Below are 27,104 nucleotides of genomic sequence, written 5' to 3' on the forward strand. Positions count from 1 at the left end.
ATTTTGGAACTTTAAATAGCGGCTTTTTTTTCTACCTAGCGTTACACACATGCACTAGACCTGTATTACAGTGCGCTATTAGATGGATGGTGAGGATCTCCAGTACTGATCTAGTTCATAACTGAGAGTATCTTTTAGTTCTGTCTTTGTGAATAGTTATACGCAGTTCAATGTGTCCCCATTTTAACACTAGTTGAGATCTAGGGTCGCCATATGCATGCAAAATGAAAGCATGGAATTCATGTTAAAGTGTTTTACTCAAAATGTGTCATTCAATTATTGTGCAGTATGTCGGGATATCGTTGTTTCCGGTTATCGTTTGTAGAATGGCGTCGTCATCATATCTAAAACGAAAAATACAATGATAAAAAGTGAAAGATAACGAACAATGAGCAATCTCACAAATCGTATAAAGAATACAAGAGCGACCCCAGTATATATCGGGTGTGGGATCATGTGTTTAGGGAGAGTTTACATCGTCTGTTGACTGGTCACACTAGTCATGATCCCTTAATCTTGAACAAGTAAATGGAAAAATCAGCAGTAAAATTCAATAGTACGCATTCCAATGGATCTGAATAACGATGCAAGTACTATACTAGTGAAGGTTATAAACGCCACGTGATCAACGCATCAGCAGTACTGATGTATTATGCTGCTCATACCTCTCTATGATCACGAATAATGATTTCAGTAGTCATCCCACAACTCCAATTGAAATGGAATACTTGAAGAACCAGTAATTGAATTCAAAATGATAAATTTGTTATACTGGAGTCTTCAAAGGGTCTAGGTCTTCAAAAGCGTCATGAATCATGGGTGTCTACTTGTTTGCTTGGTTGTTAAATGTCATATAGTGTAATTTTGCTCATTTTCACCCAACTTCTCATCTTTATGCAGCAATATTCCGTTATCATATACATATAGTGTTTATTTCTCTCAACTGACTCGAAAAACAATAGTTAGTTATGTGTATGATGAGTTTTTAGATCTAGTCAGGCTACTGAAAAAATGAATTAATGTTACAGTGATTTCCAGTCTCGTTTAAATAAAACTTCAAAATGATGACAGGAGGCGTACGATCCACTTACGTCCAAGGCGTTTATTACCTTCATTATAAAAGAGCGTCGCAAGAACATGTTTGGAAAAAAGAGTTCATTGAGAAGTCCGAATGAATTTCAGTTGCAACCGAATTTCCTCGGTCACGCCGATTAAATAAATGACATCCACTACAATTGAACGTTTTTCAGTACAAACCAGATTAATGCTTAAACTTTAGTTTGGGTGAATATAGCAGATACTATACATCATGTATGCAATGCTTTATGATAAGTGGTTGAATTGCATAGGTTTGAAATAAATAAGATACAAACACCCTTCTCCACATTTGAATTAAGAATATCGATATTCAAATATATCCACAGGTTTCTGAATTTCCAAAAGGCTGTTGAAAGTGTAGTAAGAATGTATATGCATAACTTCTATATATAAAAAATACATGATAGAGAAAGTGTATACATATCACTCGTGACCCTTAACTTCACATTTAACAGTTGATTTACGTGAACCATTTCATACCACTTGTGTTGATGAATTGCTACGAGATACACGTCACTGTATATAAATAGGTGTTGCGCTTAACTGTTTTACTACAGCCCAACAGGGCAAGTGATAGGAGAAAACTGGCAGCTCAAATAAATTGTACTACCCCAAATACGGTACAGGAATGATTCAAAAGGAAATTTCAAGTTTCCTTATTTTATTGAAGGGTCCTTTCATGAATTTTCATGGCATACACAAGATGTGTCTTAAGCTTCACAATTACAAAATTAAGACAATATATAGGGTTCGAGGCGGGTTTGACCGGTTGGCAAGGGATGTTCACTCAGGGATCCGTGTTTGCACAACTCACGATGTTGTATTGCTGGTAGGAGTTCTGATATTGATCACTGATTGTTATCTTCACCTTACACAAGGGTTTAAACTCTCTTTCAACTTCTACTTCTAATTCATGTCTCCCTTAACTAACCTACATGTATTTTTGTGCCAACTTGCAGGAAACTGATGTACATATTTTGACCTACGATGTATCGTATGTACAAGAAAATATAATGCTTATATGTACCATGACAATTCATGAAATTAATTATTTAATACTAAAATGCAAGGTGAAGATAACGAACAGTGATCAATCTCATAACTCCTACAAACAATACAAAATAGATAGTTGGGCAAACACGGACCCCTGGACACACCAGAGGTGGGGTCAGGTGTCTAGGAGGAGTAAGCATCCCCTGTTGACCGGTCACACCCGCCGTGAGCCCCATATCCTGATCAGGTAAACGGAGTTATCCGCAGTCAAAATCAGTGTGCCAAGAACGGCTTAACAATCGGTATGAAACACGCCAGACAGCATTTAACCCAATGCGAGGTTGTATTGACGAACTAGATCGTTATAACGACCATAGAATTTGCGAAATGCTGACTTCAATCGAGACTGTTGAAATCCCTGTACCATCAACTTGTTTGTCAGTAGCTTACCTCGATTTAAAAACTGACTATACCCAGAACAAGCTCTTGCATATCGAATCAGTTGAGATATATAAACACCATATGCAGGTGATAATGGAATATTGCTACATAAATGTGGGAAGTTGACGATGGAGAAGCTGAAATCATCCCGTTTGTCATACAGTTGAGTTGTTAGCTTTCGGTACTCAACAAAGCTAGTATATTTGTCAATGTACATACTTCAGATTTAAGAATGACAATCACTTCGTTGAGTGAACAATGGTATACACTTCTTTGACGTATCGGACTGTCTTTTCATGGGTAGCTGATCAACATAACATAGCAACATAAGCATGATAATGCAAACTTTGGTTAAGTTATGAAACTGACAGTTTCATCGTATATTTTGATTAATGTCATATGTATTGAAGAATCGAGACTGTCATTTCCCTGAAGTTTAAATTAAACACAATATTTACAACATTGTGTTTGAATTTACATAATTAATAATGAAAGTAAAGTGTTGGAATTAATTTACAAGTTTCTAGGAATGTTCAATGCCTTACAGCCACAGTTACTAGAGCTGCTGATACTGTCAGACTACAGTCATCCCCAATCTTACAGTTGCATCGTAACAGTTGCACATGTACTTAGTGAGGACAGAGGGGGCATACTGCTGTTAGAAAAGGTGTTCTTTCGTTTATATATCTCACCTGATTCGATATGCAAGAGCTTGTTCTGCGTATAGTGAGTTTTTAAATCGAGGTAGTTACTGACAAACAAGTTGATGGAACAGATATTTCAACAGTCTCGATTGAAGTCAGCATTTCGCAAATTCTATGGTCGTTATAACGATCTAGTTCGTCAATACAACCTCGCATTGGGTTAAATGCTGTCTGACGTGTTTCATACCGATTGTTATGCCGTTCTTGGCACACTGATTTTGACTGCGGATAACTCCGTTTACCTGATCAGGATATGGGGCTCACGGCGGGTGTGACCGGTCAACAGGGGATGCTTACTCCTCCTAGGCACCCGATCCCACCTCTGGTGTGTACAGGGGTCCGTGTTTGCCCAACTATCTATTTTGTATTGCTTATAGGAGTTATGAGATTGATCATTGTTCGTTATCTTCACCTTGCATATAGAAAATGGAATCAGATGTAATATTTATAAAAATCGAATAAGATGCAAATATGTCGAAAATTGAGTGAGATGCAATACAGAAAATTAAATCAGATGTAATGTAAAAGATTAAAACATATGCAATATAGAAAATTGAATTAAATGTAATGTACTAGATCAATTTTCCAGCACATGAATAAAAATGCACATGCACATAACTCTTAGTGCGATCAGGTTGCGCTGTTCTGTAGTACTATAATCTAATAATTCAACTTGGTTTAAATTTTTGGGGAAATTATACAGACCGCCTTTCCGTTCATTTGACTGCAATTTGCATATCCTGTTTACGATCACCATGCTTGAAACCTCAGATTGATGCAGTCGATTACACAGATTGCAACAAAATCGCATTAATTAAATAAATTAATTAAAGGCAGAAAAACGTATAGCACAATTCAAAATCCAATGGGAATTCGTTATGCATTTAGAAACATTTTCTGTGCAAAAATGTTTAAAAACTTGCAATAGTCAAACACACCCGTTTGTTTTACAATTCTAAAGGGCTAATTCACTATAACGTATGATCTTCTAACTTGTTAGTGGGTATTAAAGAATGCACGGTTGCAGCGGGACATTATAGAGATAACAGACAGTACATTACTCATATGAACTGACTTCATGGATTTCTGAGGACGCACCTTAAATGATACGCTTCGTTGTATATTCAGAGGTCAATCTAATTAAAATTAGATCCTTTGATCCGCTCACGTATATCGCTACACAAGCCTTGTGTAGCGATATACGTGAGCGGATCAAAGGATCTAATCTTAATTAGATTGATTCAGAGGTATATCTATTTAAAAATTATAGGTCATTTAGCACGGGTTGTATTAAATATCGAATATCAATGATCCACCACTAAAGCTGCTATCTAATTAGTATATATGTATAAAGATAATGATTAAAGAAGGAACCAGCTACTATATTTCTCTAACGTTTGGACGGACAAAGAAAAGAAAAAACCAGCTTCTAGACTTCTGTAACGTTTGTATGGACAACGAATAGAAGGAATCATATCCTAGATCTCTGTAACGTTTGGACGGACAACGATTGCTGTCATCTATAGTCGCCATGTGCTCCAGATTTAATTGATTTAGAAATTGTTGAAAAAAGTGTTTCTTGATATCATCATATCGATCTTCATGAATGATTGATAAACAATTTTAAAGGGATTTTTGTTTCAATTTAATATCTCACGTCGGTTTTAATCTTGCAGTATTGAAAGTAGAATCTGAAGGTTACAAAAATGATTTTTCGAAGCTTTCTACTCGAGACAATCATTTGAATGTTATGCTCTGTTCCTCTCATGTCATCCATGTCGAGTTCATTTTATAGACCTCAATATAGAAAATTGAAGTACACACCATCAGCAGTGATTCGGAATATGGTGAAAGGTGACGATAACGAACAGAGATCAATCTCATAACTCCTATAAGCAATACAAAATAGATAGTTGGGTAAACACGGACCCATGGATACACCAGAGGTGGGATCAGGTACCTAGGAGGAGTAAGCACCCCCGGTCCACCAGTTACACCGACCATAAGCCCTAGCGATACTTATACAAGGTTTTTCATTTTCCAAACTGTACGTAGAATGCACATCTATATCCTTTCTCTATGATATAGTTGTTTCAACATATGCATGATCTAACAATACTAGGGCAGTGAGGTGCACAAAAAATGGTAGTGCATCGCGATTCATATCATTACAGTTCGGTTCTGCTTAGATTTTGCATACATTAAAAACATCAAATATGGTGTCCGAGTGATGTGTCAAACCTGTGGGTGTTAATACCCGTACAACAAATATTTCAATCATTATCATGTTGATATTTAGTATTTTCACCACTGGGATACCAACAAATATTTAAATCATTATTATGTTGAGATTTAGCATTTTCATCACTGAGATACCAACAGAATATGGTACGCCAGATCACCGCAGTTTATCTTCACATGAATTATAACATTTCTGTCAGTGCTTGGGTGAAATCAGCATCATAGATGACACAGATTAAATTTTTTTAAAAAGATAATATGAGAGAGAAGTTAACCAATAAAAGAGAAAGTTTCAGCGACTCTCAATTGACAGAACTGTTGAATTTTAATATACATCGGTCTTTTAATTGGCGACAGGACTTCATCTCTATTACGAGTTCTGTCGAAGATTATGCCAGACGATGGACTAAATATGAAAAAGAAGAACTTGATACATTGTCAGAATGGGTTAAAAGCATAAGAGGGATATTAAAATCCCGCATTAGACACATGAAAACAAAAGTACGTACCATCTATCCTTCTGTGTTTAGTAAACCAGAAGTGATAATAGAATTACATGAGGAATATGTTTCGGTTCCAGCTGACAAAACTTGTAACAACATTGTCTTTGTTTGTAAGTCTCATTATTACAACTGTATTTTAAACCAACTTGGCATTAATTCCACTTTTGGTAATCCTACTTATACTCCAACTGCCCTTTCAAAAGACGACATTCTTCAAAACCATGCTTCAGTTTTAGACACATTTAATATTCCAGTCAATGGGTCGAATGAATATGAGTTACCGTACCCATACTGGATTCCTAAACTACATAAAAACCCTTACAAACAAAGATACATTGCTGGATCTAGTAAGTGCTCTACCAAGCCCCTATCTTTGCTCCTCACGAAAATGTTAACAGCTGTGAAAGAGAAACTTCAAACTTACTGTGCGACTACATATGCCAGAAGTGGTGTTAATCAAATGTGGATTCTAAAAAATTCTAAAGAACTTTTAGTAAACTTGAAATCACAGAATTTTCCCCAAATCAATAGCATTAAAACCTATGACTTTTCAACACTATACACGACCATTCCTCACGATAAATTAAAGACTAGACTTTTTGACATCATAGACAGTTGCTTCTTCAACAAAAACGGAAAACGGAAATATTCATATCTAGTGATCAGTCATTCAAAAACTTACTTTGTTAAACACCACTCTGATTCCACCCACAAGTACTCTGAAGTTCAAATAAGAAATATGCTAGAGTTCCTCATTGACAATATCTTCGTGGTCTTTGGTGATCAGGTCTTCCAACAGTCTGTTGGAATTCCTAAGGGTACGAATTGTGCTCCTTTGTTAACTGACCTGTTTTTATATTCATATGAAGCAGAATTTATTCAAAAACTTCTACGTGAGAAGAAAAAATCTCTCGCTGTGACCTTCAATTCGACTTTTAGATATATCGATGACGTTTTGTCTATTAACAATAATAACTTTCATTCATATGTCGATTTGATATATCCCTGTGAGCTCGAAATAAAGGACACCACAGAGTCGTGCACGTCTGCTTCATACTTAGATATTTTATTGAAATTAGACATTAACGGCAAACTAACAACTCAACTGTACGACAAACGGGATGATTTCAGCTTCTCCATCGTCAACTTCCCACATTTATGCAGCAATATTCCATTATCAACTGCATAATTATGGTGTTTATATATCTCAAGTTATTCGATATGCAAGAGCTTGTTCTGCGTATAATCAGTTTTTAAATCGAGGTAAGCTACAGACAAACAAGTTGATGGTACAGGGATTTCAACAGTCTCGATTGAAGTCAGCATTTCGCAAATTCTATGGTCGTTATAACGATCTAGTTCGTCAATACCGATTGTTAAGCCGTTCTTGGCGCACCGATTTTGACTACGGATAACTTCGTTTACCTGATCAGGATATTGGGCTCACGGCGGATGTGCCAAGAACAGTGATAGTTTATATGGGCAAACCAGATCATTATAACTACCATAGTTAGAAATTATTTTAACATCAACGTGTCTGTCTGTAGCCTGCTTCGATTTAAAAACTGATAATATGTAGAACAAGCCTTTGTGCATCGATTCAGTTGAGATATATAAACACCATATACAGATGATAATAGAATATTGCTACATAAATATGGGAACATGACGATGGACAAGCTGAAATCACAACGTTTATTATAAAGCTGAGTCACCAGTCTGATGCCAACATCCATTTTCAATAAGAATATTCAGTGGAAAGCAGATGTGGAGGTGTCTCATCACTAGCTCACAGGGGTATAACGAATAAGCATATGAATGAAAATGATAATTATTGTTAATAGATAAAAGGTCGTCGATATATCTAAATGTCGAGGTGAAGGCCACAGCAAATTACCTTTTCCTCTCTTGTAGAAGCTCTGGAATAAACTCTGTTTCATAACAAAATAAAAACAGTTCAGTTAACAAATGAAACATAATATCTTACCCATACAAATTCCAACAGACTGTTGGAAGACCTGATTACCAAAGACAACGAAAATATTGTCAATGAGGAACACTAGCATATTTTTTGTCAATTTAAGAGTACGGTTTGGTGCTTAACAAAGTAATTTTTGAATGACTGATCACTAGATGTGAATATTTTCGTTGCCCATTTTTGTTGAGGAAACAACTGTCCATGATGTCACAAAGTCTATTCCTTAATTCATTATGAGGAACGGTCATGTAAAGTGTTGAAAGGTCATTGTATCAAACGCGAAAGCTTAGTGTTAGAATGTTCCCTTTGTAAACAAGCGGTCATGAGGTCGAGTTTCGCTTGTGAAATGTACCCATCAAACTGGTATTTAGAAATGATAAGCACATGCATATTAAGACCAGTTATAATCCTTTCCTCTGAAATAAGAATATAAGAAATTCAGGACCAACGTCTTTTTACTTCTAACGCATTAGGTTTATATAGTTTATACGGGCAACTCTTACGACTTGGAAAGGGATGAACAAAAATGCCAAATGACTTACTCTAAACAATCTTTAATTCGCGGATACTTTATTTCCCTATTTACTAGAGATGAACTGGTTCACTGCGAACAATAGTCACTACTGGGATTGTCTTAAATAGAAACAGGAGACATTAATGGAGTGGTTCGAGGCGAGAAATATTCACGATGATGAGGTTCTTCCTATCCTCGCGAAACTTTCTCGTTTTCCAACAAGTTGGTTCACATTAAGTGCACTAGATCACGTCATAGGATGATGTCACACGGACTGCGAATATCCAATCACACGGAATTGATCTAATGGAAGATTTGCCGTCTGATTTGTTATTGATTGTTTTCATTAAGTAATGTAGAATTAAATATGCATCAATGTTATTGCTGTCCTCATCCCGTCCATCGTCCTCATCTTAAGAGAATTATTTCACTTGAAAGATTTGAATCATTATTTATGTGATAAATTGTTTGTATTTGGGCAACAATAACGATATTGTTTAAGGATTATTTTTATTCCCAAACAGATGTTGTCTCCATATATATTCAGTGTATTTTCTTCGCCAAAGTCGTTTTGTTTAATTAGTTTGTTTTTTACCGTAGTAAGGAATACATAACTTTATGATGTGATGTCACAGTTTAACCTGCGCACTGTATGTCACATATACAGTACACGACACGAGTTTTATACACCCCACCGTGGAAAGAGCACGGTGGAAAATCCACGGAGATGCACCGTGTCCTCCGTGTTCCACGGTGTGTGTTATTTGAGAATACGCACACTGCTAAGAGGTTTGTTCTGGCCACGGGCGCCTTGCGGAAGATGTGAAAATGTGCCGCAGGCCAAACAATCAAGATAAGGCTGGAGTTTTAAGAAAAGAAAAAAATGTCAATATTTTCCTTCCTGATACTTATATTGTTTTTCAGCATTTTGAGCCAATTCCAACGATACCAAACACTATATGTTATGTTTTTAAGAAAATCTGGTTTTGAATTTTTTCTTTAATAGTTCTTTCTTCATTAAAATATTCTTAAATTCTATGTTTAAATAATGCGTACTTGCAGGCAATTCCTGTTTTGAATGCGAATTAGTATATTCAGTAAATGAAAAACATACATATACAACTTGTGATAGGGATATTTAATAATTACGGATATGCTCTCTCTCTCTTTCTCTCTCTCTCTCTCTCTCTCTCTCTCTCTCTCTCTCTCTCTCTCTCTCTGACAAATGCGCTGTTTAACATAATTACTTCCATCATATTGTGTTAATATGCATCTTGACAAATATAACTTCTTCCAATATAGAAATTAGAGCATTGTCGATGATTAACAAATTGGAATTAATTTATTACGTAATTAATAGAAGCAAAAATACAAACCATCGAATGATTTATTTTTAAATTCCCGAGTTAATTACATTTGACCGAGACTTATGTTCGATGTACTTTGATAGAGGTTTTCATTAAAAAAAAATGTTCATCGAGAGTGTCTGGATAATGCAATGATTTTTGTATAATAGGTATATACCATGCAAATTCCTAGGGTCTTTGTCACAATATAACTAAATTACGGTTAGCTAGTTTGGGTTTTGACCTCTTATGAAAAGTGTGAAATATATTGGGTCGGCGCGATATCAGATCTAGTCTAAGATCACGGGTATCTTGCGCCGACCCAATATATTTCACACTTTCCGCAAGAAGCTAAGCACTTCTGTTGATTTCAAATACACGGATTAGCTGACCCCTATTGTTCTACTGAGGCGAAAACCCCTTCGAATTTGCATGGAATGTACTACAAGTTATACACAGGCCATTGTTATAGTCATACATCATAGTACTGCTAACCCAAGAAACATTTTTTTTTATTTTGAATAAGTTATTGAATGACGAAGTATGACCAAACTGCAAATTGAACTTTATAGAGCCCCGTGCTAACATTACTTATATTTTTCAATATATCAGAAAGGGTATGTTGTCGGTTAAGTTGTGTAAATTTCTTGACAAGCAATCAAATAACAACAAAAATGGTGCTTAAATTGTCCGATTACGAAAACCTTAAATTGGGAGCATGTGTGTGTGTGTGAGGGGGGGGAGTAGTCTGAAACTGTCTCCATTCCCCCTTCTGACTTCAATTTCTTAAATCGTGCAGTGGGTAGGTCACTACAAGCTACAAGGCTAAATCCTTAACTTTCAAGTTTTCAATTTACACCCTCTCCGATTCTACGTGCTTGTAATCAATATTTAAGGATGTAAATCCTCGGTATCAAATGCAACTATTTGATGAAAAAAGACTAATATCAATATAAACAGAAATGACTTAACGATTATTTGCTTTTATTCATATACGCTATCGATTATTAAAATCTTTAATTAATCTTTAGATGCATTAGATAACGAAAGCAACAGAGAGAGAGAGAGAGAGAGAGAGAGAGAGAGAGAGAGAGAGAGAGAGAGAGAGAGCATTGGTAATCATTGATTATAATATTCATGAATGTATGCAGATACGGGAAGTTTAATACGTTCAATATAATTTTTTTCTGATTAATTATCCATCCCCTTTCATTCTGATATTGTTTTTATTTCCCATTTTGTTTTCTTTACACGTTAAATTTTTCGGCAGGTCCGGGTTAGGACTAATGAATGAGCCCCACCCCCTCCTTCTAAAACGATGTTACATGTACGTGCTTAGCTGTCTATCTCCCTCTCAGTCAAAAATAAAATAAATACATGCTATATATACGGCAACATTGGATTTACTGGATAATTCTTCGATTTCACCTTCATAATACATGTTAATGCAAGCGAACTCTCTAGGCTTTTTTTTCCATCTTCGCTAGCCGAGATTATTCGTTCACGAAGGCACAGTTGACTCAAAACCCATTGCTAGCGGAGATTAGATGAATTTTACCCCCGTATTATGTTATAACTGACCAAAACCTAGTACGTTTGTTTTACAACTTTCATTCAGAAGACGCGCAAGTTATTGAGTTACTGAATAAACGAGAAAACGTCTGCATTTTTATTTCAATGGTTGTCAACTCTATACTTTGTGATATTTCAAGACTACAAGTACTCAATTCAATTTATTGGATCTCATCACCATTATGAAATGGTATACAAAAATATAAAGACAAAAAAGCTGTTATATATACATTTAGTAAATAATACATTCGTGTAATAAAGTATTTATCAAGTTAAAAAAATATAAAAAAATAAAAACCGTGTTATTATTAATGTGAAGTATGGGCATTCTAGGTAGGGAAACACATTTTATTTGATTATTTTCTTAATGAAAGTACGGAGTTTTCTAAAGGTTTGTTTAAAAGGAAAGATATTCTTAATATTTATTTGTGTAGGTGGTAAAAATTTGATTCTTTGCTCACATTGCTTCACAGTTGAGTATATAATGAAATTCATATGCAATGTAAACATGTACAAGTATATAGCAGACCTTAATCACATATTCCTAATTACAATGAAATTTTTACGTAAAAATAAACCATTGCTTATCGTACACGTTTCTTTGAACTGCTACTTATCAAATTGAAATTACTGGCATGTGATTGTCGTTGTTCATGATCCTTCTTTTATCTGGTGAAATTGTGCTGCACGTGCCATGAAACAATGTACCGACGAGTGGTGGGAATAACACAGGTGTTTATATACAGGATGTCGAGAATTTGGGCGTTTCATAAAAAGGTATGAACGTCTGCAGGGAAGTCTACATACGGATATGTACCGAAAACACCAACGTATCATTAAACAACAATTACAAGAATTGAATGATTTATAGCTAATTTCTAAATAAATGGGGTGGGGGCATGCATGCTGGCTACACGAAAAGGTTTTTGGGGTGAATCATTTCGGAAATTATTTCTTTGTTTTATCACACGGAGGTACACGGTGGCATCGACGGAGGTACAGGTGACATCCACGGAGATGCGCGGTGGCATCCACAGAGATCCTCCGTGGACTTCAATGTCTAGCTCGCGCGGAAAAATAGGACTTCAAAGGTGTCGACAATTTTAAAGGTCCACCGTGTTTGGGGCAAATTTGTTCCACCGCGTTGCGTGGAACACGCATAAAACTCGTGTCGTGTACTGTAACCAAATGATTACATGAACATCCTCAATATATATGCAAGGGAAATTTTAATGGGTATTACACATTTGCAAAGAATTCCTATATTAGCTTTAACTGACATGTGGTTTCTCTACAGCCCAGAAGCTAAGTACTTCGTTACTAGCTTGAAAATACGGATGTATATTTAATTGCTGTTATAAAATTTAGAAATTCATTTCAAAATTAAGGATTATCTCCCTCATGCATAGCTCTTATCCTTGGACGAATTTGGCACCACTTTTTTGGCACGCTGTTTTTTGGCTATATTTAGCTCTATTACTTCAGAGTTATTTCGGATTTCAAACATTTCAGTTGAGCATCACTGAAGAGACATTATTTGTCGAAATGCGCATCTGGTGCATCAAAATTGGTACCGTATAAGTTTTACATATGGTGATAATGTTGGTAGCATTGGTTGATAATTTAATCATTTATGTTACTTTGAATTCTCCCACCCGTTATCAGCGGTCATAACATTTGATTTTAGGGTAGTTGTGAAAACATTTCATCAATGTTGGATGCTCCGAAACAGTTATGGATCCCGTGAACAATCACAGGAACGCGAAACTTGTAAAATCTTTGGATACGCATGAATTATGTCCAAATATCAAAAGCGTCAATAAATAATGCTCGATAGTTGATACTTTTTATGACTCCAAATTGGACCCCACCAGCTGTTGATACCGTGGCGGGTCTTCGATACTGGTCAGTGAACAGAATTCATGTTTTAAGATGTTGCTATGTTACTGTACAACTTTGAAAACAGAAAGCGGAATGGGTTACATGATAGGGTCAACACGTTTGAGATTCGAAAGCCAAATTCCAGCGTAGTGCATTCTGAACAATTGTTTAGAGGGGATACAATATTTTCATTGGGTCTTACAAAACCTGATCGTATATAGATGTTTTCAATACACATGCAGAACCATTATGTAAAGCAGTCCACAATGTAATGCTACTTAAATGGAAAACATTTTCTTTCATCAAAATACAATGCGTCTTTGAATATCTAATATAAATGTACAGTGTCCGCTAATGTAAAATGAAGGGTGAAGATAACGAACAGTAATCAATTTCATAAATCCCACAAGCAATACAAAATAGATAGTTGGGCAAACACGGACCCCTGGACAAACCAGAGGTGAGATCAGGTGCCTAGAAGGTGTAAACATCCACTGTAGATCGGTCACACCCGCCGTGAGCCCAATATCTTGATCAGGTAAATGAGCATTGTCTTAGGACCATCCAAATTCAGGAACACATCAGATCCCGTCAATAGTTCGTAGAAAAGATAAGGAGAAGAACTCGTAAGTTATTTGAACTTGTTTCTGATCCTTTTGTATATCATGTATGTACAATAAAATATGTTCAAATCAGAAAAGATATCTTCACGCAATACGGCAGTGGTGTGTTACTACCGATGTCCCATGTAAGTGAAGTAATCCGGAATATGCCACCAATAACAATGTTGATATTCATAAAAGTGGACTGAAGGTCTTGGTATGGCCTCTCCTGGTTTGACCTTAGATGTCTACATCTGCAATCGATACATGGATAATTAACACGAATAATATATCAAGCCAGGTACTTGGTGTTACTCTCCACAATGATACCAATTAAATTAATTCGTCTGAAGGTCTTATCAAATATTCATTCTGAAATACTAGAACTTCAATAATCAAACATTAGTCTATAACAGCGATATATTTAATATCCTACCAAAATTCTTCATTGGCTTTCAGGCTTTCTGATCAACATGAAACGCTTTTCAATACCTTCTTTCAAAAAAATGGAATGCGTATCTTTAATTTATCATGCAATTGCTCTGATTGTTCCAATGTGTAAGGGAACTTTGTCTTCAACTGACGTTGCGCACGGGGAGAGGTACAGCGACCCAATTGTTTTGGCAATTGATACAGTTGGACAGCAGCAATGTATGAAGGAGTGTCTATCAAGACCGGCCCTGTGTGGCGGGGTCAACTACAAGAAGGAAAACCTACTCTGTGAACTAGTGAACTCCATAGATAAAACAGAAGCAGATCTGGACTATATTAGGATAGGAGTTAATGATGTAAGTATTGTTGATTTACTTTAAATATTATATTTTACGTCAAATGTACTTATATAGCTTTGGACTTGAGATTTTCAATCAATGTCGTTCATCAGTCATATGTGCATGGCAAAGTTCTTGGGTAAAATTAAGTGGAGATAACGAACAGTGAACAACTCCATCAATTCTATAAAGAAAACAAAATTAAGAGGATGGCAAAGAGGGACCCGTGGAAACACCAGATATGTAGTCAAATGTATAGAAGGAATAAGATCCTCGATTGGCCTGTCACAACTACTACATACCCTCTATATTGACCAAGTAATTGTTATATGTAGTGAAATATTCATTCTAGCCGCTTGCTTCATTTTAAAACTTTCCAGAATGTTACTCAGTTGGAACTGCGTGCTCATGAATTTAAATATCTAACGACCACCGCCGGGTTATATATGAAAAGGTGAAGATAACAGTTCTCAATTTCACATCTCCTATAAAAAAAAAATACAGTATCAAGAATAGGACAAAAACGGATCCCTGAGCATACCAGAGGTTGGGTTCATAATTGTGTAATAAACAATACATGCATATTAAAGGGAAAACTATTACTAGAAAGTGCTATATCTATATATTTCTCTTAATTAGCATGCATATTCAAGCTAAACACCAACAGTAAACGATTTGTAATTTCACTACAATCTATCCGGTTCGGTTGATTAATATTGTCATTAGTTAGTATTCGGAGTGCTTATTTGGAGTAATTAGGAGATCCACAGTTTAGGCACTTATTTCATTTGAAAGCTTTCCCGATGATTACTCAATAGGAATGGTGTGGAAATACTATATTAACTACATTCCTCATGAATTTAAATATGATAATTAACGCTGGCTTATGTATCAACAGGAGAAAATAACAGTGATCAATTTTATATCTTCTAAAGGGCTCACGGCGGGTGTTATCGGTTGACAGGGGATGCTCTCTCCTCCTAGACACCTGATTCCACCTCTGGTGTGTACAGGGGCTCGTGTTTGCCTACGATCTATTTTGTATTGCTTGTAGGAGTTATGAGATTGATCACTGTTCGTTATCTTCACCTATAAAGAATACAAAATTCAGAGTAGGCCGAACACCAACAATTGGACATACTTGGGGTGGAATCGTGTGTATAGGAGGAGTAAGCATCCTTTGTAGACCGCCTAGACCTTTAAACCTTGATCGGGTAAACATAATCCCTTGAAAAATTAGTGTGTAGACAATGGCCTCACAATTAAAATCAATTACGTCAGATAGCATTTGACTCAATGACGGGTTCTGTTGGTACATGTTATAACAAATACAGGATTTGCAAAATGCTGATTTTAAATGAGACTGATAAAACCCTTGTTAGCAACGTATTTGTCAGTAGACTATCTTCACTTCAAAGCTAATCGAAGGCAAAACAACCTCTTGCGTAATGAATCAATGGGATCCATTGGTAATTTTTCTTATTGAATATAATTTAAAGCATATCTATGAGTATACAACAGGGCTGGTAACCAAATTCCCATGGTTTACATAATACAATAGCATTAAAACCTATGACTTTTCAACACTATACACGACCATTCCTCACGATAAATTAAAGACTAGACTTTTTGACATCATAGACAGTTGCTTCTTCAACAAAAACGGAAAACGGAAGTATTCATATCTAGTGATCAGTCATTCAAAAACTTACTTTGTTAAACACCACTCTGATTCCACACACAAGTACTCTGAAGTTCAAATAAAAAATATGCTAGAGTTCCTCATTGACAATATCTTCGTGGTCTTTGGTGATCAGGTCTTCCAACAGTCTGTTGGATTTCCCATGCGCACGAATTGTGCTCCTTTGTTAGCTGACCTGTTTTTATATTCATATGAAGTAGAATTTATTCAAAAACTTCTACGTGAGAAGAAAAAATCTCTCGCTGTGACCTTCAATTCGACATTTAGATATATCGATGACGTCTTGTCTATTAACAATGATAGCTTTCATTCATATGTCGATTTGATATATCCCTGTGAGCTCGAAATAAAGGACACCACAGAGTCGTCCACTTCTGCTTCATACTTATATATATTTTTTTGAAAGTAGACATTAACGGCAAACTGACAACTCAACTGTATGACAAACGGGATGATTTCAGCTTCTCCATCGTCAACTTCCCACATTTATGTAGCAATATTCCATTATCACCTGCATATGGTGTTTATATATGCAAGGTTAAGATAACGAACAGTGATCAATCTCATAACTCCTACAAGCAATACAAATTAGATAGTTGGGCAAAGACGGACCCCTGGACACACCAGAGGTGGGATCAGGTGTCTAGGAGGAGTAAGCATCCCCTGTTGACCGGTCACACCCGCCGTGAGCCCCATATCCTGATCAGGTAAACGGAGTTATCCGCAGTCAAAATCTCAACTGATTAGATATGCAAGAGCTTGTTCTGGGTATAGTCAGTTTTTTAATCGAGGTAAGCTACTGACAAACAAGTTGATGGTACATGAATTTCAACAGTCTCGATTGAAGTCAGCATTTCGCAAATTCTATGGTCGTTATAACGATCTAGTTCGTCAATATAACCTTGCATTAGGTCAAATGCTGTCTGACGTATTTCATACCGATTGTTAAGCCGTTCTTGGCACATTGATTTGACTGCGGATAACTCCGTTTACCTGATCAGGATATGGGGCTCACGGCGGGTGTGACCGGTCAACAGGGGATGCTTACTCCTCCTAGGCACCTGATCCCACCTCTGGTGTGTCCAGGAGTTTGTGTTTGCCCAACTATTTATTTTGTATTGCTTTTAGGAGTTATGAGATTGATCACTGTTCGTTATCTTCACCTTGCATAATACAGTAATGAAATATTTCTCTGACTTATGATGAATTATTCCAAATTGTAAGTTACAAAAATATACAGACATATGTGGTGCATGGATGGATATCAGTATAATGAACAATTTGTCATATGAATAGTATGCGATACTTAGTGATGTGAAATGAGTATTGACAGGGGATGCTACTTCTCCTAGGCATCTGATCCCACCTCTGGTACATTATATGTCCAGGTTTCCGGGTTTCCGTGTGCTTTATTTTTATTGAATTCATCAGATTATATTTAGGTCCAACACTTCATAGTTATTTTAGATTTCAAACATTTCGGTTGAGCATCACTGAAGAGACATTATTTGTCGAAATGCGCATCTGGTGCATCAAAATTGGTACTGTATAAGTTTTACATTATGACCCCTGGGTCGAGGCCTCTGCTGGTGGACTGTTAGTCCCCGAGGGTCTCTACAGCCCAGTAGCTTAGTACTTCGTTACTAGCTTGAAAATACGGATGCATATTTAATTGCTGTTATAAAATTTAGAAATTCATTTCAAAATTAAGGATTATCTCCCTCGTGCATAGCTCTTATCCTTGGACGAATTTGGCTCCACTTTTTGGCATGCTGTTTTTGACTATATTTAGCTCCAAAACTTCATAGTTATTTTGGATTTCAAACATTTCGGTTGAGCATCACTGAAGAGACATTATTTGTCGAAATGCGCATCTGGTGCATCAAAATTGGTACCGTATAAGTTTTACATTGATCACCGTTCGTTATCCTTACTTATTCATAGATTGGAATTCTTTAATTCTACCAAACTTAATTTCTTTCTGTTTCAGGCAATGGCGATTGACGGTTGTCGTTCTTGTGTTGTCGACCAAAGATGTGTAATATTGTCCAGCAATCGATCATACTGCGTCAAGGGTATGCTCAACATTGATCATTTGATAATATTCGAATAATGTTTAAAAGCATATTCATTGTTTTCTCGAATCGAACAGATTAACATTTTTCAAATTATTATCACAAGTCTTGTGTTTGTTAATATGAACCCCATCTTTATTCTGAAATCAAACAGGATATTTGTTTTTACAAATTTTGTTTCTCCAATAGTTTAGTCGGGCAAGGACACGATTTTGATCGATTGAAATTGGGAGTTCTTTGCTGTTGTACTATAAATAAGTTAATCAAAAATATTTTTACACAGGACACACTTTGTATTTCCATAAAATCCGACTCCAAAATTCGTGTGCGTGAAGACAGTATTTGGTGGTTCGTTGCATATTGTTTAACGTCCCGCTCGAGAATTTATCACTCAGATGGAGACGATGTTTAAATAGATCTATAATAATAATAGTAGCCTTTATTTATCCAGGATAACACAAATTAACATATAGCTAGTTTCCATTGTGGTCCTGCATTAAAACATATACACAAGCATAAAATTAACATCTAAAATTAGTACCTAAACATGAATACGATATAAAAGGGAAATGGGAAAAATATAGCATACGACGTACCTAATTAGTGATAAAATTATTACCTAAATATGAATACAAGACATAAAAGGAAAGAGGAACAAATAGCATAAGACACACGCACACACAGTGCCATAGCACAACTACATTTGGCACACCTAAACAAAAAGAGGAAAGCACGATGTTTAAGTGCTACTTCTATGAAAATATTCCATCAAATACATAGCTTTAAAAATGCAAACCGAACCAGAGCTTAGAACACTTTGAGACAGTTTGTTCCAAAGGAATGCAGAAGAGTAGCTGTATGAACGTTTAAAAGTGTCGGTTTTAGCTCTTGGTAAATATGATAAATTAGACATATAATCATTCGACCTGGTTTGGCGGCAAGTCACATCTCTTGTATATTTAAACACGTTTAGGTAATTTAGCATTTGACTATTCAAAACTTTGAACAGAAAGACAACCTTTCTAAACATAAAATAATCCTTAATTGGCATCCAGTCCAAACAAGAAAATAAAAAGCCAGAAGAGGTCCTGATATCTCAAGTATTTAAAAGTATTCTTGCTGCCCTCTTTTGCAGCTTGAAATTTTTTTTCTAAATATAGTTGATTGTGTACGTTGCACAAGACAGTACAGCAGTAAGTCAAATGTGAAAAAGCATTACTATTAAAAACCTTGATAAGTGCATTTGGTGGCATAAAATAACTCACTTTCTTAAGTATAGCAAGTTTTCTTAATGTTTGATTTGAAATAAACTCCACGTGTGCATTCCATGATAAAGTATTATCTATATAAACACCTAATATTTTAGCCTGCTTCACAAATTCAATTTGTACACCATTAAAATCTATATTTGACATTCAACATTTCCGTAACCTTTGAGACATGCCAATGAGCATACATTTTGTTTTTTGAAGATTTATACTGAGTTTATTTTTAAGCATCCATTCTGCACCCAACTTAAGATCCTCTTGCAATTTTGATTCAATTACATCAACATATTTATCACTCACATTTTGTGAAGTGTTGTCTGCATATATTGTAACTGAAGAGTGCTTAAGACATTTTGGATAATCGTTAATGTAGAAAATAAAATTTAATGGTCCTAAAATTGACCCCTGAGGAACTCCTAAGGATATACCTTTTTTCTCTAGATAACACACCTCTCCAACTGACACATTGCTTACGATTTGTAAGATATGATTGAAACCATTTAAAAGAATTGTGACAAATTCCAAAAGAAATAAATTTATGCAAAAGTACTTCATGGTTGACTGTATCAAAGACCTTACGCAAGTCAATAAACAGAACCCCTATAAGCCTTCCCTCGTCCATGTTTTTGAACCATTTATCAGTAAGACCATTCAACGCTGTCTCACATGACTGACTTGGCCTAAATCCAGATTGACTATCTGTAATTAATTTGTTTGTGGATGAATATTCATAAAAGGAATTGAAGACATGTAAAACTTATACGGTACCAATTTTGATGTACCAGATGCGCATTTCGACAAATAATGTCTCTTCAGTGATGCTCAACCGAAATATTTGAAATCCGAAATAACTATGAAGTTTTAGAGCTAAATATAGCCAAAAACAGCGTGCCAAAAAGTGGAGTCAAATTCGTCCAAGACATGCAGTTCAATAATCTTACTGACAATTGGTAAAATAGAAACTGGTCTGTAATTATTTACTAAATGCTCATCACCTGCTTTATACAATGGGACTACCCTATCTTTCTTCCAAGCATCCACAAATGTACATGGGGATGTGGATTTTTTAAAGATAAAATGTAGAATATCACCAATGCAAGGTGAAAATAACGAACAGTGATCAATCTCATAACTCCTATAAGCACTACAAAATAGATAGTTGGGCAATCACGGACCCCTGGACACACCAGAGGTGGGATCAGGTGCCTAGGAGGAGTAAGCATCCCCTTTTGACCGGACACACCCGCCGTGAGCCCTATATCCTGATCAGGTAAACGGAGTTATTTGCAGTCAAAATCAATGTGCCAAGAACTGCAATTCAATTTACGCTAATTGAAATATGGATTAAAGATATATGATATTTTCTTAAACTGTTAGAGCATGTACAAGAATTAACTGATTAAAAAAATCAGGTTGGGTATAATTAACTCAATACCTTATGTAACCTCAAACAAAATAATTATACATTATTGGATAAATACCTCATAGGCAACTGTATTGAAAAATATAAAAGGTACTAAAGAAATGTTATTAAAAGTAAATCGTTTATTTTCAACGGGTGGCTGACACGATACAAAAAGTGATACACTATCAATGTACGGTAATTTTGTTTAGATTGATATGAGGTCGGGTACGAACAATAAGAGATATAAATAGCAGACTGTAATTGGGATTAAAGCAAACCATTTGGACTTCATTTTGGAACATTTTCGATTGTAATTTTTGTTCATCATATTGACACTTTAAATCTCCGGTGAAGATCCACACCAAAAGTAGTGATATTGTCCAATCGTCTTGCACCTTTTGAACTTGAGTTATTCAGTGCTGAACAACCACAATTTGGTTGACTTGTTTGAACTTGGATGATAATAGTTGGTGTAAACGAGTCTGATTTGCCGAAACGGACGATCAATATTCATTCAACTATTGTGAGGTTGGTCGTAAGTAACTAATTTAAACGGTAATTCTAAGTTGAACTGCAACGGATGGCGGATGCATAAAATCCGATGTAATGAAGGACAAATGCATGGAGAAAATGGTGTAGGGTTAACTACAGTGACCTAATTCTCGGAAGTTGGACTTATGTTTTCAAAGTTTCTGTGAAGTCAGGTTAACGATTTATGTATTACAAAACATCACAATGTTCCGGCTTTCGACTGAGAAAACATTTAATGCATTATCACAATTTGTACCTACGTTTTGAGAGTTTGAGGCGAGCAACCGAGAATTGCAATGGCTGTTGTTAGCTCCCTCCACTCTATACACTATACATGTATATGCCAGTTTGCATATATTGTGTCAAAAGCCTGTGAGCTGGCTGTTTGTTTTAGTTAGTACGGTAGGGAGTTAGTTACATATAAATACGTAAACCATATAGAGTTTAGTCAATCGTGAATGTAAGCGAAAATAAGTATCACATTGCAAGTTGGTTACTTATATATGTACATCAGCGCTGATCATGAAGTTATCCATCTTATATATGTACATCAGCGCTGATCATGAAGTAGGTATCGTTATGACAATGTGGAAAAGATTAAAGCAATTTCTACCGTCTTAATCTGCAGGCGCATCAACATCCTATCTAGAAATTAATGGCGAAGTCATTACAGACACCTATAAAATTTCATATGCCTTCAATGATTTCTTTTGTGGTATAGGTCATAAATTTGCGACAAATTTGACGATTCGCTCCCGAAAATTGAACAACTAATGCCGAAAGGCTCATTTACAATTCCAAATGTATCTATAGAATTTTTGAAGAAAGAAATTAAAAGTGTCAAGTTCAAAAGCTGCAGGTATGGATGAAATTTCTGTAAAATTACTGAACGTGAGTATTGATGTTGTAGCTGACATATTGTGTTTCATCATGAATTTCTCTATACAGGAGGGTGACGTTGTAAATGAATGGAAAAAGCTAGAGTAACCCCGCTTTTCAAATCTGGGGATAATTTCCATGTTAATAATTATAGACTGGTATCTGTTTTACCTATCATAAGTAAATTATGGAAAGACATGTTTTTAACACTTTTTACGAGTATTTGAATGCAAATAATCTTTTAACAGAGCATCAATCAGGTTTCAGACCAAAACATTCTTGCGAAACTGCTTTACATAATATCATTGACAAATGGCTTGAGAACATTGATAAAGGGAAACTTACAGGTGTACTTTTTATTGATTTAAGCAAATCATTTGACACAGTTAATCATGATGTATTGATGCACAATCTTTTATCGTATGGTATCTGTGGAAAAAACAAACACTTTTAAATGGTTTCATTCTTATCTATATGAAAGATCGCAATGTGTCAAATGGAAAGGGACCATCTCAAAGGAAAAAGATGTTACCATCTGTTTTTTATTCTGTTTGTAAATGACTACCCAACATGTCTCAAGCACTCTACAGTCAATATATATGCAGCTGATACCACGCAAAATGTTTCTGATAAATATTTAGATGTAATTGAAAAAAAAAAATTAAAGGATGATCTTATAAATTCTATGGAATGGATGCATAAGAACAAATTGACAATAGATTTAAAGAAAACACAATGTATTTTAGTAGGAACGTCACAGAAATTATCGAAATGTAGAAACCTTTGTATTAATGTCCGTGAACTTTTTATAGAAAATGTCAAGTGTGCCAAACTTTTAGGTGTTTATAATTACATCGATGAATGTCTTACGTGGTCTTATCACACAGATGCCTTATGCAAAAAACTTAGTCAGAAACTAGGCGTTTTAAGGAGATTGAGTACGTTTATGTCAAAGGAAGCACTACTCAAAATTTACAATACTATTGTTTTTCCTCATTTTAATTATTGTTGTACAGTATGACAGGATACAAAGAACAAGACAAATATTGATAGGCTTTTTAAATTACAAAAGAGGGCAACAAGGATCATTTTACATAGCAAAGTACCTCATTCAGTGTCAACTTCTTGCACCCTATCAAATTTGAGATGGATGCCTTTGATTGACTATTTTATTTATCGAAAAATTATTCTTATGTTTAAAGTTTTACATCATATGACTCCAGAGTATTTACATCTTTTTAGATTTGTGAATGAGGTAAACACAGGAAATACAAGACAAAGCTCTACTAATTTTATTTATGTTACAAGAGCCAAAATAGAATACTTTAGAAGATCTTTTATCATTTCAGCAGTAATTTTATGGAACTCGTTACCAGATTTTATAAGAACTACCACATCTTTTAAATCAGCCTATCTAAAACATTATTTTGATCCTCAGTGATACTCGTGTGTTTATTGTCTCTTTTCATTTAGTTCTTATCTGTATGTATATAAATTGTGATATGTCCATGCTTTGTGATATTTGTTCTCGATATGCATATATGTTATAGACAGGACAACAATGTAAACTAGTTTATGCAACTAATTGTGCAATCCTGTATAAATAAAGGATATTATTATCATTATGCGTAGCCCAGATATATTTTTTATGAATTTCGTTGCAAACTTTACTTCAATAAAGTTCTACGTTTTGAAATTTGATAAATAATCCTAAATAACATGCTTCGTAGAACCAAAATGGCTACCATTACAGCTCGACGCTTTGTTTAAACGAAAACTTGTACTTTCGTCTTTTTGCATTAAATTCTTAATTGAATGAATTTAGCTTTTGGGCATAATGTAAACTGGTTTGGGTCTGTTTATGTTTTATTATCCGTGAAGCTTATAACTTAAAAACAACTGATGTAAAAATATTCTACTATACCAAATTGGCAAGTCTGTACGTCGACACCGACTGTATTGTGTACGATGACGTCAATAGGTAAAATAATAACAAGTATTACATGTGATGTATTGTACTAATAACAGTCTCAAATTCTTATAAAAAATCATGTCAAATTTCATTATATAGCGTGTTAAAATTTGCCCAAGGTATATTTTTCTTATTTGGTCAGCCATATGATTATAAGGTGCATCGTCTGATACACCCCATATGAATCCACCATCACAAATTGCGTAACAAAACTGAAAAGTACACTATCAGCGTCGGTCTTGAGCAAATGAAAGTTTGCTAACGTCGACTTTTTGTTCAACATACATGATTTATCAGAAATGAGTTTTTGTTTGCTTGAGGGCCGCAGACTGTCTTATTATATTTTTTTCTATTTCTATAGTAAAATTTGCCCCAAAATGTGAATTTCCGGTAAATGTGGGGAAAATAGTTATTGCCCATGTTCCTTAACAACGTGTTGCAAGGTTATGTTTCTATGTTTATTGTTCATTTTGCTTAGTACTTATTTCATCAAACGGAGGTACACGGTGGGATCATCAGAGGTACACGTTACATCTACGGAGATGCGTGGTGGCATCCACGGAGATCTTCCATGGACTTAAAAGTCTAGCTCGCTCAGAAAAATAAGACTTCAAAGATACCGACAATTTTAAAGGTCCACCGTGTTTTGGACATTTTTTCCCACCGCGTTACGTAGAACACGCATAAAACTCGTGTCATGTACTGTATTTGGCATTTATACTCGTATGTATTCCAGGTAAACAAGACGAAAAATGTAAGGAATTAAGGCTTTATTATAATTACAATAGTACCTCATTCCTTCAGTTCTATATGTGGGCACATTTTTAATTTCGAGAAGTAACATCATATCAAGAGAGAATGATCCTGGATTGATTATTGATTGTATTTCTTAGTATTCAAAACTATAGTCAGTGCTTTAACTGTATTCATCTGACAAAGGGTACCTATCTTATCATCAGATGAGTGATTTAGTCATTTCGTTTAACATTTGCTATAAATTCAGATAAATGTTCCGATAATGCAATGTACTGTCAAAGTATGAAAGGTGAAGATAACGAACAGTTATTAATCTCATTACTCCTATAAGCAATACATAATGCAAAATTGGGCAAACACGAACCCCTGGATATACCAGAGGTGGAATCAGGTGCCTAGGAGGAGTAAGCATCCCTGTTGACGGGTCACACCTGTCGTGGCCCTACATTTTGATCAGGTAAACGGAATTATCTGTAGTCAAAATCAGTGTGCCATGGAAGATACTTTCAGCTTTCATTTTCATGGAAGTTAAGTGCTTTGCCACGAATTGAATGCCACTACACCTTTTCATATAAGGTTCCCAAGACCAATGTTAGAACTCTTCACGTTTCTTTACAACCGAGCTCTCCTCCAACGCATTATAATTGAAACACGCGCGAAATAATGCCTGGACATACCTGGTTTTATTCCTACAAAAATGATACAGGAAAACATACGCAATAATCAAGTTCCTTGGTAAATACTGTGTAAAAACAGCATATTAAGCGGAATCCAATAAATACTACATTGTTTCATTTCAGATAACTATAATATGAATGATTGTGCATTACTACATAACTCGTCTTCAGATCTCCCCAGTGGATTGTATAGAATACACATTCCTGTGTTAGGTCACGTGAATGTATTTTGTGAAATGAAAGAGGATGGTGGAGGATGGACGGTATGTAATTAGTTTTACTGGGGTTACTTCCTATCTCGATTCATATTTTCAATTTCAACTAGTTCTAATTGTAACGGGGACCGTTACAGATGTTCCCCAAACCTCCCCCAATTAAAAAGTGATGTCCTTGTGAATCTATAGGAAAAAATCATTTTATTTTAGCCTTTAATTACATGTAGTACATTCAATATGGTCATTTCAGTACCAAAAAATGAAAGAAAGCGTTGCACGTGCATACACGCGCACGCGTGTATGATTCCGAATTTTTGTTGATGTCGTTCAACAGGCATTTGTATCATATACCCACAGTATGAATTTCATAACGTTTCCACCAAATATAAGGAAGTTATTGCGATTTTAAAATCGTCCAATCAGAAATCAGCACACGTGCATGCACGTGCTGAGCAGTCATTCTAACCACAGCAATTTGTAAGGAGTACCAAGATACATCTAAACCCCTAATATCAATAGAATTTGATGAAAAACAAAAACGTTATCGTCCTTTAAAAATTGAACATTTAAAAAACGTTGCACGCGCATGCGCGTGTGCGTTGGCATTTTTTGTTACACCAACATATAGATACACATATTGTCTACGTATGCTGTGAATATCATCTCATTCGCTTCATAAATAAGATAGTTACAAACGTTTTAGCATTATCCAATCAAAATGAAGCGCACGTGCATGCGCGTGCAAATTGGTAATTTTGACCATGTAAATCAGTTAAGGGTCTCAATATCTACCTATGATATGAATTTCAAGCCATTTCAATGAACAACAAAAAAGTTAGACTGATTCCAAAGTTAGCGTACAAATTTTGTAATGCGCATGCACGCGCATGCGTGCGCGTGCTGGCAAAATAACTATTATTTTTCATATGTACAAATGATATACTATCATCCTATTTAGGTTTTATATCGCTTCCTTCAATA

At 35.4% G+C, this 27,104-nt stretch overlaps 1 protein-coding gene across 3 annotated transcripts in view; it reads right to left on the bottom strand.

Moving 5' to 3' along the window:
• Positions 1–325: 325 nt before the first annotated feature.
• Positions 326–27,104, bottom strand: part of LOC125673405 (uncharacterized) — a 37,201-nt gene continuing 10,422 nt past the window's right edge. The window contains exon 6 of one of the 3 annotated variants that reach the window (XM_048909985.2): positions 326–344. The gene's annotated coding sequence lies outside the window, so the exon portion shown is untranslated. Of the gene's footprint in view, positions 345–11,538; positions 14,128–25,901; positions 25,921–27,104 lie in introns of those variants that run through there. The other 2 variants (XM_048909983.2, XM_056159675.1) reach the window with 2 other exon arrangements.

This window comes from Ostrea edulis, chromosome 3, assembly GCF_947568905.1.
Source record: "Ostrea edulis chromosome 3, xbOstEdul1.1, whole genome shotgun sequence".
Lineage (NCBI taxonomy): Eukaryota > Metazoa > Mollusca > Bivalvia > Ostreida > Ostreidae > Ostrea > Ostrea edulis.